Source organism: Neophocaena asiaeorientalis, unplaced genomic scaffold, assembly GCF_003031525.2.
Source record: "Neophocaena asiaeorientalis asiaeorientalis breed wild unplaced genomic scaffold, Neophocaena_asiaeorientalis_V1.1 scaffold7, whole genome shotgun sequence".
Classification (NCBI taxonomy): Eukaryota; Metazoa; Chordata; class Mammalia; order Artiodactyla; family Phocoenidae; genus Neophocaena; species Neophocaena asiaeorientalis.
Genome location: NW_020185337.1, coordinates 963759 through 977421, shown reverse-complemented (window position 1 = coordinate 977421; position 13663 = coordinate 963759). Strand labels below are relative to the sequence as shown.

Below are 13663 nucleotides of genomic sequence, written 5' to 3'. Positions count from 1 at the left end.
AATTGCTTATAGACCAACCCTGTCAGGCTATTGACTTGTCCATTGGGAGAACGTGTCAGAAGCACCGAAACCAACCTTTCTCGAAGCGTGCCACGATTTCATTTTACATCAAGAGTGACAACAAGTGATGGTGGCGTGTGTGATCGTGAGATGGTCCACCAAGCAAAGAAGCTGCTGCTGTGATGTGGGGGGAAGCCTGGAGATGCCTGTTCCTCTTTGGCCAGTGATCCCAAGCACGTACTATTTGGAAGGGCTGTGTTAGATGCTGTGGATGCAGGACAGTGATGAAAAGTCTTATTTCCACACGGACCCCTTTATAGAGGTCGTGAAACGTGTCCGTTAACTCTTTGCAGCAGCACATTTCAAAATGGAAATCAGACATTTTAAAAGATTCCTCAAATGGAATCTCTCCAGTACAGGGAGAAAGTGATATGGGAGTTGGTGTGATACATACACGTGTCCATTTAAACAGCCAACCAAGCTACTTTCTCCGCCAAATCCAAGTGTTTCCATAAAAATCCGCATGATTTTACGACAGAACTCATTATTTTCTCTTTCCGTGAGAAGGAAGTAAGGCATCATTTAGTGGTTCAGATATTTTTCCTCAAAGTAATAAATCTTTTGGGAGGCCCTGGATAAGTACTCTGTTATGATGACCAGAATGAAATTAGTAAAAAAGAGTTTACTAGTGGGAAATGGGAAAGGACTTGACAAAGGCTATAGACACAGAAAAGGAGGTCACGATGGCTGATCTATCTATTTCTATGAGTGACTGAGCCAGGTGGGTGTCTGCAGCAAAGCAACCCTGCGATACCTCTTCCGGATGCACTCTTGGGTTCAAATGGCAAAAATCTCTTTTATCCCAAGTCTGAAAGACATTTGCAAAAAACCCATAATGGAACACATAGCATTTTGCTTGGTATTATTGCTATATGTCTCTCCCTTCCCATAACAGACTAAGAGATATTGTTATCATTTTTTAAATTTATTTTTTTATTGAAGTAGAGTTGATTTACAATGTTGTTAATTTCTGATGTATAGCAAAGTGATTCAGTTATATATATATATAAATTCTTTTTTATATTCTTTTCCATTATGGTTTATCACAGGATATTGAATATAGTTCCCTGTGCTATAGAGTAGGACCTTGTTGTTTATCCATCCTATATATAATAGTTTGCATCTACTAACCCCAGACTCCCAATCCATCCCTCCCCACCCCTCTCCCCCTTGGCAACCACAAGTCTGTTCTCTACGTCTGTGAGTCTGTTTCTGTTTTGTAGATATGTCCATTTGTGTTGTATTTTAGATACCACAACTAAGTGATATCACATGGTATGTGTCTTTCCGGGAGCTATTTTTAATTAAGGAAATATCTTTAAAACACACACACATACACACACAAACATACACACACACAGAAAAACAGCAGGAGCCTATGGACCTACCATGCAGAATTAAGAATAAATGCTAATATTTTTGCCGTATTAGCTTTAGATCTTTATAAAATAAACACAGCCGAGTTGAGGCCCGCTCTGTCTCCCTCCCTGTCCCCATTCATCTTCCTCACTGAAGAAGTGAACCACTCACTTTGGGAGATTATTATTTCCTCTCAGATGTGTATACTTTACACACACGTATGTATTCATAAAAACAGCACACAGTACTGCTTGGTTTTATGTAAATTTGAAAATAGATATGCATATCCTTCTGCAACTTATTTTTATTCAACGTTGTGATTCTACGACCTATCCATTTTCATACAGGTAACTCTAAGCAAGGACATTTTCCCTGCTGTGAGTTTCATCCGTTTGAATACAACACAGTTTACTAATCCATTCCACTCCGGATGGACACTTGGGTTTGTTTCCACTTTACGAGTATTACAGATGATGCCCAAGGGACATCCTTGGGCACTTCTCTAAAATACAGGACAAAAATAGAACTGCTGAGTCATAGATGTGTGCAAATCTGCTGCTTTCATTCCAACCAGTAACAGACGATATGTCCTTTTATTCCACATGCCACGAATACTTGTCATTAACCCACTTGAATTTTTTTTTTTTTTCCGCCATCTGATGGGGGTTGAAAGGGTTATCCCACTGTTGCTTTTATTTGCATTGCCATTATCACCAGCAGGCTGAAACATTTCTTCAAATGTTTTCTGACCATTTGGGTTTCTTCTTTGATGATTTGTCTCTTCATATCTTTATCCATTTTATTTAAAGCTTTTTTTCCCTCCTATCACTAATACCATCTTTATTCATAATATTTTTTGCCTTAAAAATTTTGTCTGATGATCTTTCCTTAGTCCCTCCCTCCTTCCCTCCCTTTCTTCCTTCTTGTCTCCTTCTTTTGCTGTCTGTTTAGAATTTGCCCGGAATGCCCTTTTAAAAAATCCCTTGTTTACAAAGTTCCCACATAATTATATATCACACATGTATCTTTTAAACAGCAAAAAGCTGGATTAAAAGAATCTGAGAGTCTTTGTATTATAATAGCTCAGTTTAATCTGTTTTCATTTATCATGATTACTAATATACTCGGATATTTTTTCCACCATTCTAACTTTCTCCCCTCCTTTCGTTCTACTTTCCTTCCTTTTATTACATGGATCCAGCTTACAAAATTAAAAAAAAAACCTCTTTGCTCATCTATTGGGATTTAGAAGATACACATTCTATTTTTACTCTTAAAATAATTATCAAGTTATGAACTTGCATACTTAAAAATCTAAAGTTAATCAATAGCTTTTCCATGAGAAACTGAAAAGATGTTGAGTACTTTATCTTTGGTCCACTGCTTCCCATCCTGCATCTTATTCCTCTTTAGTATTTAAATTTCAACTTGTTTTTAGATCACCCTTGAAGTCAGTCTGTCTCTCTCTCACATCCACACCCCATGTCTGTTTAGAGTTACAAACATATTTCTCTCATCACCATTGCTTTTTGCACTCCACTACTGGGTTCAACCCGTACTACTGGGTTCAACTGGGTTCTTGGTTTGTTTTAACCCAAATGATCATCGGTCTCCAAGAAGCATTTTATTCTCCCCATGATACCAGCAACAACAACAAAAGCTAACATTTGTACAGTGCTTTATAATTTAAGAACTTCCATAGAGCTGGTCCCTACATCTCTGCAAAGTAGGAATTTGTGTTAATTCCCAGTTTTACATATGAGAAGCCTGGATTTAAGCTATCGGGGGACACACTCATATATATATTTGTAATTCTTTCAGCAGCGGTCAGTTGCTGAATGTTCAAATCTTTCAGTCTTGATATGTTTGAAAATGTCTTTATTTCACCTTTATTCTTGAATGATAGCTTTAACACGTTACAGATTTCTAGTGTGACATTTGAAGATAATATTCCATTACACCTGGTCCTTCACTACTGCTTTTGGGAAATTTCTTGTTAGTCTAATTGTCATTCTTTTACAGGTAGGGAATTTGCATCTTCTCTTTGGTAGCTTAAAAAAATTTTCCTCTGTTTATATTTTTAAAATTTTTAAATTAATTAATTAAGTTATTTTTGGCGGTATGCGGGCCTCTCACTGTTGTGGCCTCTCCCGTTGAGGAGCACAGGCTCCGGACGCGCAGGCTCATCGGCCATGGCTCACGGGCCCAGCCGCTCCGCGGCATGTGGGATCTTCCCGGACCGGGGCACGAAGCCGTGTCCCCTGCATCGGCAGGCGGACTCTCAACCACTGCGCCACCAGGGAAGGCCCTCTGTTTATTTTTGATGTCTGCAGTTTCAATATGAAGGACGGAGGTGCAGACTGATTTTTATTTCTCTTGCTCAGGACTCAATGTCCTTATTTGACTTGAAGATGCAGGTATTTCTTAAGTTCTGAAATGGTCTTAGATATTGTTTCTTCAAACATCATCCCCACCCCATTCCTGCTATTTTTCCTTTTTGAACACCTGTTAGCAGTGTGTTGGACCGTCTCACTGTCTTCCACATTTACCTCCCTTTTATATTTTCTTTTTATCTGTCTGCACTGCATTCTAGATAGTTTTCTCAGATCTATTTTCTAATAATTTTTTTTCCTTTTCTGTGGCTAATCTGTTTAATGCCTCCCGTGTTTTCATTTGGATGTTTTTAGTGCCTGGGTGCCTAGAAATGCTCTATTTGGTTCTTTCTCAAACACTTCTGTTATTTTCCATGACAGACTTCTTACTTTACGGTTACCACATCCCCTTCCTCTAAATTATACCTTACCTATTCTATCTCTAAATACTTTTAACATGTTTATAGTTTCTTTCAAATGTTTTAAATTCATTTTTGGGGGAGATGCTCATATGCGTATCTAACATGCATTATTTTGGTATATATTGTTTTCTAGGTGAATCCCAGGGGCGCTGTCTTGTGGAAGGGACTCTACAGGAAGTTTCAGCATTTATAACTATCGAGGTACAAGCATTTCACTGGATCTGCCAGTTTTGATACTAATTTCTCAGCTTAAATGCTTTTTGCGAGACTGCGTTGTTTAAATTTTAGACTCCACGCTTGATGTGGTGCAGGCTTGTATTTCTTCTTTCTTTCAGCTTCCTTGCTATGTCCCTGGGCTGGCTGGCTTGCTGGGTTTTACTGTCCTTGTTAGTAGACAGTGAAATCTTTGCAGAGCCTGGCTTTTTGCAGGGGGCTCCATTTCATGCCCTGGTCTTGCTAGAGTCTACATTCTTGCGTCCTGTTCCTGTTTGTGCTCTAATGCACGTCCCTAAGGCATCTTTCTACATCCAATAGTCTGTGGGCCACGTGTAGCTTTAACTCCAAGTTAAACCACTCTAGCTGTGAATTTCCTGTTCTTAGACCTGTTTTTTTCCTTTTCTTTTGAACTTGGTTATATCATTAAGATTTTTTTTAATGCAAAATTTCTATGTGTTCAGAGGGGGGAAAAGGCTCAGTTCACTACCACCATTCTGATTGCTAACTAGAAGCATCTTAAAGGCAGGATCCATGTCTGACTGACCTCTGTGAACGTCAAATAGAGTCTGATAGGCAAGTGCCATGTGTCAATATTTGCTCAAAAGTCTTTCATGAGTGAATGAGAGAGAAGGAAAGCCTAAAGGAAAGAGGACAAGTGAGAACAACAAAATGAACTGCAGACACACAGATGTGCAACTGAGGATGATGGTTAGAGAAAGGGAATACTGAAAACTTACAGAAAGTAAGATCAAATGGCTAAGGAAATAGATACAGTATTTGTGAAGTTCTCAAAAAGTTTCTCATACTACCAAATGTAAAACCGATAGCTAGTGGGAAGCAGCCGCATAGCACAGGGAGATCAGCTCGGTGCTTTGTGACCACCTAGAGGGGTGGGATAGGGAGGGTGGGAGGGAGGGAGACGCAAGAGGGAAGAGATATGGGGAGATATGTATATGTATAGCAGATTCACTTTGTTATAAAGCAGAAACAAACACACCATTGTAAAGCAATCATACTCCGATAAAGATGTTAAGTGCTCGCTTCGGCAGCACATATACTAAAAAAAGATGTTAAAAAATTTTTTTAAATAAAAAAAAAGGGAGAGATTTAGAGTGTAAAATTGGTGAAGTGGCTTGCAAATCTGGACACCCGTGGAATATAACACAACACGCATTTGAAGCTGTGCGGTTTAGGAAGTGCACTCCTAAGCATTTGACCCCTTCATCTCCCTCGTGCTGGAGGCAGAACAGGCATCCTTGGCTTTGCCACAGCAGGGCGTAGAGATGCACGGCCCATTGGCCCCTCAGCGTGCTGGCTTTGGGAGCCTGGCATCGTGTCACTTCTGAGATCCAGGCTTATCATGTGTGAAGCGGGGAATTAACACGAATTCCTACTTTGCAGAGATGTAGGGACCAGCTGTATGGAAGTTCTCAATTTATAAAGCATGGTACAAATGTTAGCATTTGTTGTTGTTGCTGATATCATGGGGAGAATAAAATGCTTCTTGGAGACCAATGATCATTTTGGTTAAAACAAACCAAGAAATAATCAAATTCTTCTTTTTGTTTGTTTTTTAAATAATTTCTTAGAACCTACTCATGATTGTGGATAGTGTTTTTTTTTCTTGCGGTACGCGGGCCTCTCACTGTTGGGGCCTCTCCTGTTGCGGAGCACAGGCTCCGGACGCGCAGGCTCCGCAGCCATGGCTCACGGGCCCAGCCGCTCCGCGGCATGTGGGATCTTCCCAGACCGGGACACGAGCCCGTGTCCCCTGCATCGGCAGGCGGACTCTCAACCACTGCGCCACCAGGGAAGCCCGATTGTGTCTTAATAAATTGCTGTCAGGCACACGGAAACCTCTGGAGGAAAGGCAGTGCATTTTAATTAATTAATTAATTAATTAGCAGCGATGGGTCTTCATTGCTGCGCACTGGCTTCCTCTAGTTGCGGTGAGCAGGGGCTATTCTTAGTTGCAGTGCGCGGGCTTCTCATGGTGGTGGCTTCTGTTTGTTGAGGAGCACTGGCTCTAGGCACACGGGCTTCAGTAGTTGTGGCACACGGACTCAGTAGTTGTGGCTCGTGGGCTCTAGCGTGCAGGCTCAGTAGTCTTGGCACATGAGCATAGCCGCTCCGCAGCATGTGGGATCTTCCCGGACCAGGGATCAAACCAGCGTCCCCTGTGTTGGCAGGCGGATTCTTAACCACTGCGCCACCAGGGAAGTCCCTAATCAAATTCTTAAAATGACTTTTCAGGAAAATAAGACTGTGTTCTTGCTGTTATTTCTATATGCAGGATGGTAAATAAATTAGGAGAGAAACTGGAGAGGACTCAGATTTTCAGGAAGGCAGGCGTGACTTGCCCAGAGTAGAACATGAGAACGAAATGCCTCTGTGTCAAAGCGTTTCTGTTATCAGATGTGTCAGCAAAACATCCACACACAGATGAAAGGTTACTAAAGAGAGACCTCAGGTTCCACTTGAAAACAGATTATAAGGTTAATGTGTAACAACACACCTAACAATAAAAAGCACTTTTTTTTCCACTTCAGTAGGAACAGCATCTCTTTAACTCTTTCTTGAGAACCTCTATGGTTTTCAGAGCTGTAACTTACGGAGTGCCTACCGTGCCCAAATTAAAATTTCCTCTTGCTAGTTCTCACAATGCCTTGTTCAGAATCATTCTCAAGTTCACGACAAGAAAATAATTCAGGTATATGATGTAGCCATGGACCTAAACCCAGGGTTTTTACTTCAAAACTCATGCCTTTTCCTCTCTCTCTCTCCATGCTGCTGGCTCAATCATTTATAGCTCTTTCCTCCAGAGTATCTCTTTACAGCTATAAAGAGATATTTGGAACCTCAGATGTTTCGCTATTACATTCACTCATTTGTTTATTTTTCGCTCACCATTATGCAGTAAGATGTGTTTTTCAAATTCCACTGCTGCTTCCACTGCATGAAATTGAGTTCTCTAAATGAAGAGTACTGTGTCCTCAGTATAGCTTAAAATTTCAAGAAAATAGGCCATCTTAAAAACACATTTTACTTCACATCATTTTTGCACAATTAGACTAAATGCACGGGAATGCACATCCAAAGAAACTGAAATAAGGACAATCTTTTTGGCATGATACTGGGATTAATTCTGCAACATTACTTCGCAGAAATACTCTTCTTCGTGACATGCTTTTATTCATTTAATAATCTTACTTCATTTTGAGGAAAAAAAAAATATAAAAATACCTTGGTATTCCCAAGATTACCTTGGGAAAGAGATGAAATTTGTATAATGCTTCTAGAAAGTAAAAGTAAACGCAAAACTCACTCTTAACAGTGGGCTAATATGAAGGCAGTAGGATTTTTTTTTTTTTTGCGGTACGCGGGCCTCTCACTGTTGTGGCCTCTCCCGTTGCGGAGCACAGGCTCCGGACACGCAGGCTCAGTGGCCATGGCTCACGGGCCCAGCCGCTCCACGGCATGTGGGATCTTTCTGGACCGGGGCATGAACCCGTGTCCCCTGCATCGGCAGGCGGACTCTCAACCACTGCGCCACCAGGAAAGCCCTAGTAGGAGATTTTTGAGATAGGAAATATCCCTGTATTAAAGCAAACATCAGACCTGAAAAACTGACAGTCAACAGTCTCTACTTCTGTGGACATGTCATCGATTTATAAATATCATCTCATTTGCAGGAACAGCATAAACTCCACTTTTAAATAAATAAACACAACAACCAAAATGGTCATAGAGATCCAGTTCCAATTCCAAAGACCTTGGGTTAAAATCCATGAAAACGACAGTTCTAAAATACTTTCAAAGACACTCTTCAAAAAAGAAGAAAAAAGAATGAAAGAAACATTTCAATAGTTTTGTCATTTTCTTAAGCTAGCAAACCAATTTTATTTACAACTTCAGCTGGTCCTCTCTTAGGACGTGTTACACTAAACTGCAATCATATGATCATTTGGAAATAGTTTTAAAATATTAAATTAAAAGAATCTAATGTCTCTAAACCTGATTCACCTGGAATAAAAGTGAATAATCAAAGAATTAGAAAATACTTTTTTTCCTGGTTTTTGAGAGAATTCAGGGTTGGAATTTATTCTCATAATAAGAGTGAGAATTAGAAAAAGGCCTATTAAAATCAGAGTGGGAAGGGCATTCACAATTTAAATGATCTGTATGCTAGTTGCCTGCTTTTGACTTAGTAGCTAAACGATCTGAACAACTTGTGTATCTACAGGACCCATGCGCTCTTGCCATTATTATATGTTAACAGTGTTGCCCTATTTCACATTATGAGAATAGTCCACTGAACCTATTGGCCAATGGCTGTCAGAAGGAAAACTCCTGTTTCAGTTTTCAAGTACTGGCTTACCAAAACACTACTAAAACTGTATTTGAAAGTCTTAGCTATTCAGTTTTCTGGAGGTCCATATTGGAGGTAGCTGATTTAGTGAATTATTGCCCCAAACTAAATACATTCCTGGAATCATATTCATGTTCTACTCTGATAGAAATAGACATTTGATAAGCCCAAACCACAACACATTCCAGGTTATGGGTACCATAGGACTCAGGAAATCTAAGCATTAGCCTGAACGCCTACAGGGACACCTCATGCTGTGGCCGTCTACAAGGAGAATGCAAGCTAACTTCAACTTAAAGAATCTCTGCAAGAACTGAAAGCAGGCTCTTGTAGAGATATTTATACACTCATGTTCTTCACAGCACTATTAAAAATATCCAGAAGGTGGAAGCAATCCAATGTTCACTGATAGATGAATGATAAAGTGTGGCATATACATACGATGCAATATTATTTAGCCTTAAAAAGGAAGGATATTCTAACACATGCTACAACCTGGATGAACCTTGATGACGTTACGCAAAGTGAAATAAGGCAGTCACAGAAAGACAAGTACTGTATGAGTCCATTTATCTGAGATACCTAGAGTCATCGAATTCATAAAGACAGGAAGTAGAATGGTTGTTACCAGGGGATGGGAGTAGGAGGGAATGGGCACTCGTTTACATAACAATGTGAATGTATTTAACATTATTGAACTATACAGTTAAAAATGGTTAAGATGATAAATTGTATGCTATAAGTATTTTGTTGCAATTAAAAATTTTTAAATCAAAAAACAGAAAATATTTCCAAATTATATGACAAATAAAGGGTTAATGTCCAAAATATATAAACAGCTCATATAACTCAATATCAAAAAACCAAACAACCCAATTAAAAAATGGGCAGAAGACCTGAATAGACATTTTTCCAAAGGAGGCCATCAGGCCATCATGGCTATAAGGTACATGAAAAGATGCTCAATGTTGTTAATCATCAGAGAAATGCAAATTAAAACCACAATGAGCTATCACCTCACAGCTGTCAGAATGGCTATCATCAAAAAGACCACAAATAACAAATGTTGGAGAGGATGTGGAGAAATGGGAACCCTGGTACACTGTTGGTGGTAATGTAAGTTGGTGCAACCACTGTGGAAAAAAGTATGGAGGTTTCTCAAAAAAACTAAAACTAGAACTATCATATGACCTGGCAATTCCACTCCAGGGTATATATCTGAAGAAAATTAAAACACTAATTTGAAAAGATACATGAACCCCAATGCTCACAGAAGCACTATTTACAACAGTCAAGATACGGAAGCAACCTAAGTGTTCATCAACAGATGAATGGATAAAGAAGATGTGATACACACACACACACACACACACACACACACACACACACAATGGAATACTACTCAGCCATAAAAAAGAATGAAGTTTTGACATTTGCAACAACATGGATGGACTTGGAGGGTATTATGCTTAGTGAAATTCATCAGACAGAGAAAGACAAAATACTATATGATATCACTTATATGTGGAATCTAAAAAATAAAACAAACTAGTGAATATAACAAAAAAGAAACAGACTCACAGACATAGGGAACAAACTAGTGGTTACCAGTGGGGTGCGGGAAGGGGGCAGGGGCAAGATAGGAGTAGGGGAGTAATAGGAACAAACTACTATGTATAAAATTGGTAAGACACAAGAATATATTGTACAACAGGGAATATAGCCAATATTTTATAATAATTATAAATGGAGTATAACCTTTAAAAATTGTGAATCACTGTGTTGTATGCCTGAAACTTATATAACATTGTAATCAACTATACCTCAGTAAAAAACGAATCTTTGCAAACGAATCAATCCTACCTGCTATACTTTGATAGAGATTAGAAACTAAGATTTGTGTTTAATAATGTAACTTCTCTTTGGGTTTAGGCTTTTCATTCATTCTTCTTCTTTTAGAATATATAAATTATCTTCTTCCTCCTCTGTTTTTACTATTTGCCTTTTGCCTTTTTTGTGTTCTGATGCATTTTTAGTCTTACTGTGTCAGTGTTTTTCTTGCAAGCTGTACTAAATGCTCTTTGAAAGCAGGAAGAGTGAAAATTCTTTAATAAACCATAGTTTTAAAAATCAGTCAGAAACAGCTCCTTAAAGGCCTGTCTTCTGTAGTTCTGGTATCCTAAGGGGGAAGGGAAAATAGAACTACCTTTATCACTCCTTTCTCTTTCCAAGAACTCACATTTAATAGATGAAATCCTTTCACACTGGCTGATTTCATAAATGCCAAAGCACAAGAGGTTCCTAACCCTTCTACCTATGGGAGCCTAGGGAAGGTACAGTGACATTTAAAAACTTAAGCTCCTTTAGCAATACTGCACCAAACTGTACCTGTCACCCAAACACCTTTTAGGTGCGTAAGACATCACTTTACTTAGTAAGGAACTAGAAAAATAAACCTTTGACATATTTCACTTTACCCTTGAATCCAAGGGCTATCGTATTGTTTAATCAAATAACAGGCAACTCTTATCACCTGGAAAGTCTGTGTCCTTCTTCTGGATACTAAGGCGCATATCTTTCTATGACTGATTCTTGTACAGTGCATAGGTCCAAAATTACATGAGTGCTAAATAAATACCTGATAGCTACAGAGAACAGGGAAATCCAATAAACTTCACAGACTTTGCTCTTCAAATATAGATATAAACAAAGAAAATTAATGCTCATTCAGGGCTGAACTCCTTGAAATCTCTGGAATCTCAAGAAGAAGCCTCTTAATAAACCTGTTTGCTAACATGTTATTACTTCCATCAATTGCCCCAGGTGTGTGTGTGTGTGTGTGTGTGTGTGTGTGTGTGTGTGTGTTATACAAGGCTGGAATGCGTGCAGCGATAGTGTCAATCTTACAACAGAGAATTAAATAATTTGAGTGGTGTGGTGCATACAGATAATCACAGCAGATCTGCAGAACCAGACCTTACATATGATACTGCAAGCTACATTTTTATGTATGAATAAATCTAACATCTTGTTACATGGTCAGTGTAACAGATGGTCCCTGTCTGAAGCTTGTTATTTTCCTAGAAACAGCATGCAGAAACAGTCCTTTTTTTTTCAAATCTTAATTAGAATAAAAATGACCTCAATTTGAGCATTCAAATTATGCCAGTTTATGGTTTTTATTTTTTTTCATAGTCTTACTAGACTTTTCCTGAACGGACAAACAATATATATCTGTAAGAGGACCGTTTTTCTAGTTGCAGTGTAGATGTCTGTTCATTTTTCTAGGACTTACATCATTTATTAACAGGCAGGGCAGAACTCAGCTGCTTAAGAATCACTGCAGAATGTTGTCTGTGGTTTGCTTTACTGGACAGATGAGCCAGAGGGAGTGGTACCCAATGATCTCCATAACATTCATGTATTCTCTATTAATTTTACATCAGCAAGTCCAGTAATAGTTAAAAGCTGGTTCAATGTTTTGTTTGTCACCTTAATTGATGTTCCAGAAGGGATACGTTTCATAGAACTGCCCTCGACTTAAGCATCACAATTTCTGCTGACTTTAATGGATGTTACACAGACCAAAAGAATACGTGACAATTGAAAAATCTAGAAGCAGCCTAGTTATACAACCATCATAATTTACCACGGATGGTCCTAGAAATCTTTTATCTTTACCATACATTTTATCTATAGTTTTTTGATAAAACAGTCCTTTGTACCTTACCTTTTAAAATACTCATAGAGTCAGCACAGTTTCTTTTGGGTACAGGACACATGTTTTTGGTAGAGGAAAGAAACATGCAGCCATAACCCACTGTAAAAGTTCAGATTTTAGAGCAAGTTAAATTGCGGGTATCTGTGATAAATCACATGACAAAAATGTTTTGGCTTGACCAAAGGTTTAATCTTCGTATTCACTGCACTGTGAATTTCCACAGGCCAGTTACAATATAATTCATTTTAAAAAGTCCTACTAAATAGCAGAGGGAACTATAACCAATCTCTTGGGATAAACCATAATGGAAAAGGATATAAAAAAGAATGTATATATGTATAACTGAGTCACTTTGCTGTACAGCAGGAATTAATACAACATTGTAACTCAACTATACTTCAATAAAATATAAAAATAAATTATAAAAAGTAATTTCTAAGCAACTTTTCATGACACTACCTACTATGTCATGGGGGACACACCTGTTTCTGAGATGTGTGACTAAATACTTCATACTAGAATAAAGTAAGGAACCCAGCCAAGTGCAGAATGTTTACCAGAAAAATGGCTCACCGTCTATTATCTATACCACGAGTGGGAGCCTTTTGCACGGGCAAACAGGTGACTACTGCTGGCACTGCATGCCTACTGACAGCAGCCACTCTAGCAGGGGAACGGAGCCTGGCCTGATTATTCCCTGGACATGTTAAGACCTAGTGAACCAAATGTTTTGATTCTTGGCTTTGGTAAGGAAGCTTATATATGTCCTTGACAAAGGAACAGGCTCTAGTTCTTGACTAGATAAAGTGACTTACTTACACCAAGTAAAAACTAGGAAGTCAAACCTCGCCGAAAATAGTATTCTAGGATTGGAATCCAAGCACCTTGGTCTCAGAGCCTGGACTCAACTGTTATATTCAGGTTAAAACACCCAACAGCATGCTCGGAACCTTATGAGATTTAATCCGTGCTAACCATATTTACCAGGGGGGAAACGGGAGGCATAAACTGGGAAACTGGGATTGACATATACACACTACTATATATAAAATAGCTAATAAGGACCTACTGCATAGCACAGGGAGCTCTACTCAATACTCTGTAATGGCCTATATGGGAAAAGAATCTAAAAAAAAGTGAAGAT

General features: G+C 38.8%; 1 protein-coding gene across 1 annotated transcript in view; it reads right to left on the bottom strand.

Annotated features, from left to right (window-relative positions):
- Positions 1 to 13663, bottom strand: part of NR3C2 (nuclear receptor subfamily 3 group C member 2) — a 367875-nt gene that overhangs the window by 39350 nt on the left and 314862 nt on the right. The gene's annotated exons all lie outside the window — the stretch shown is intronic.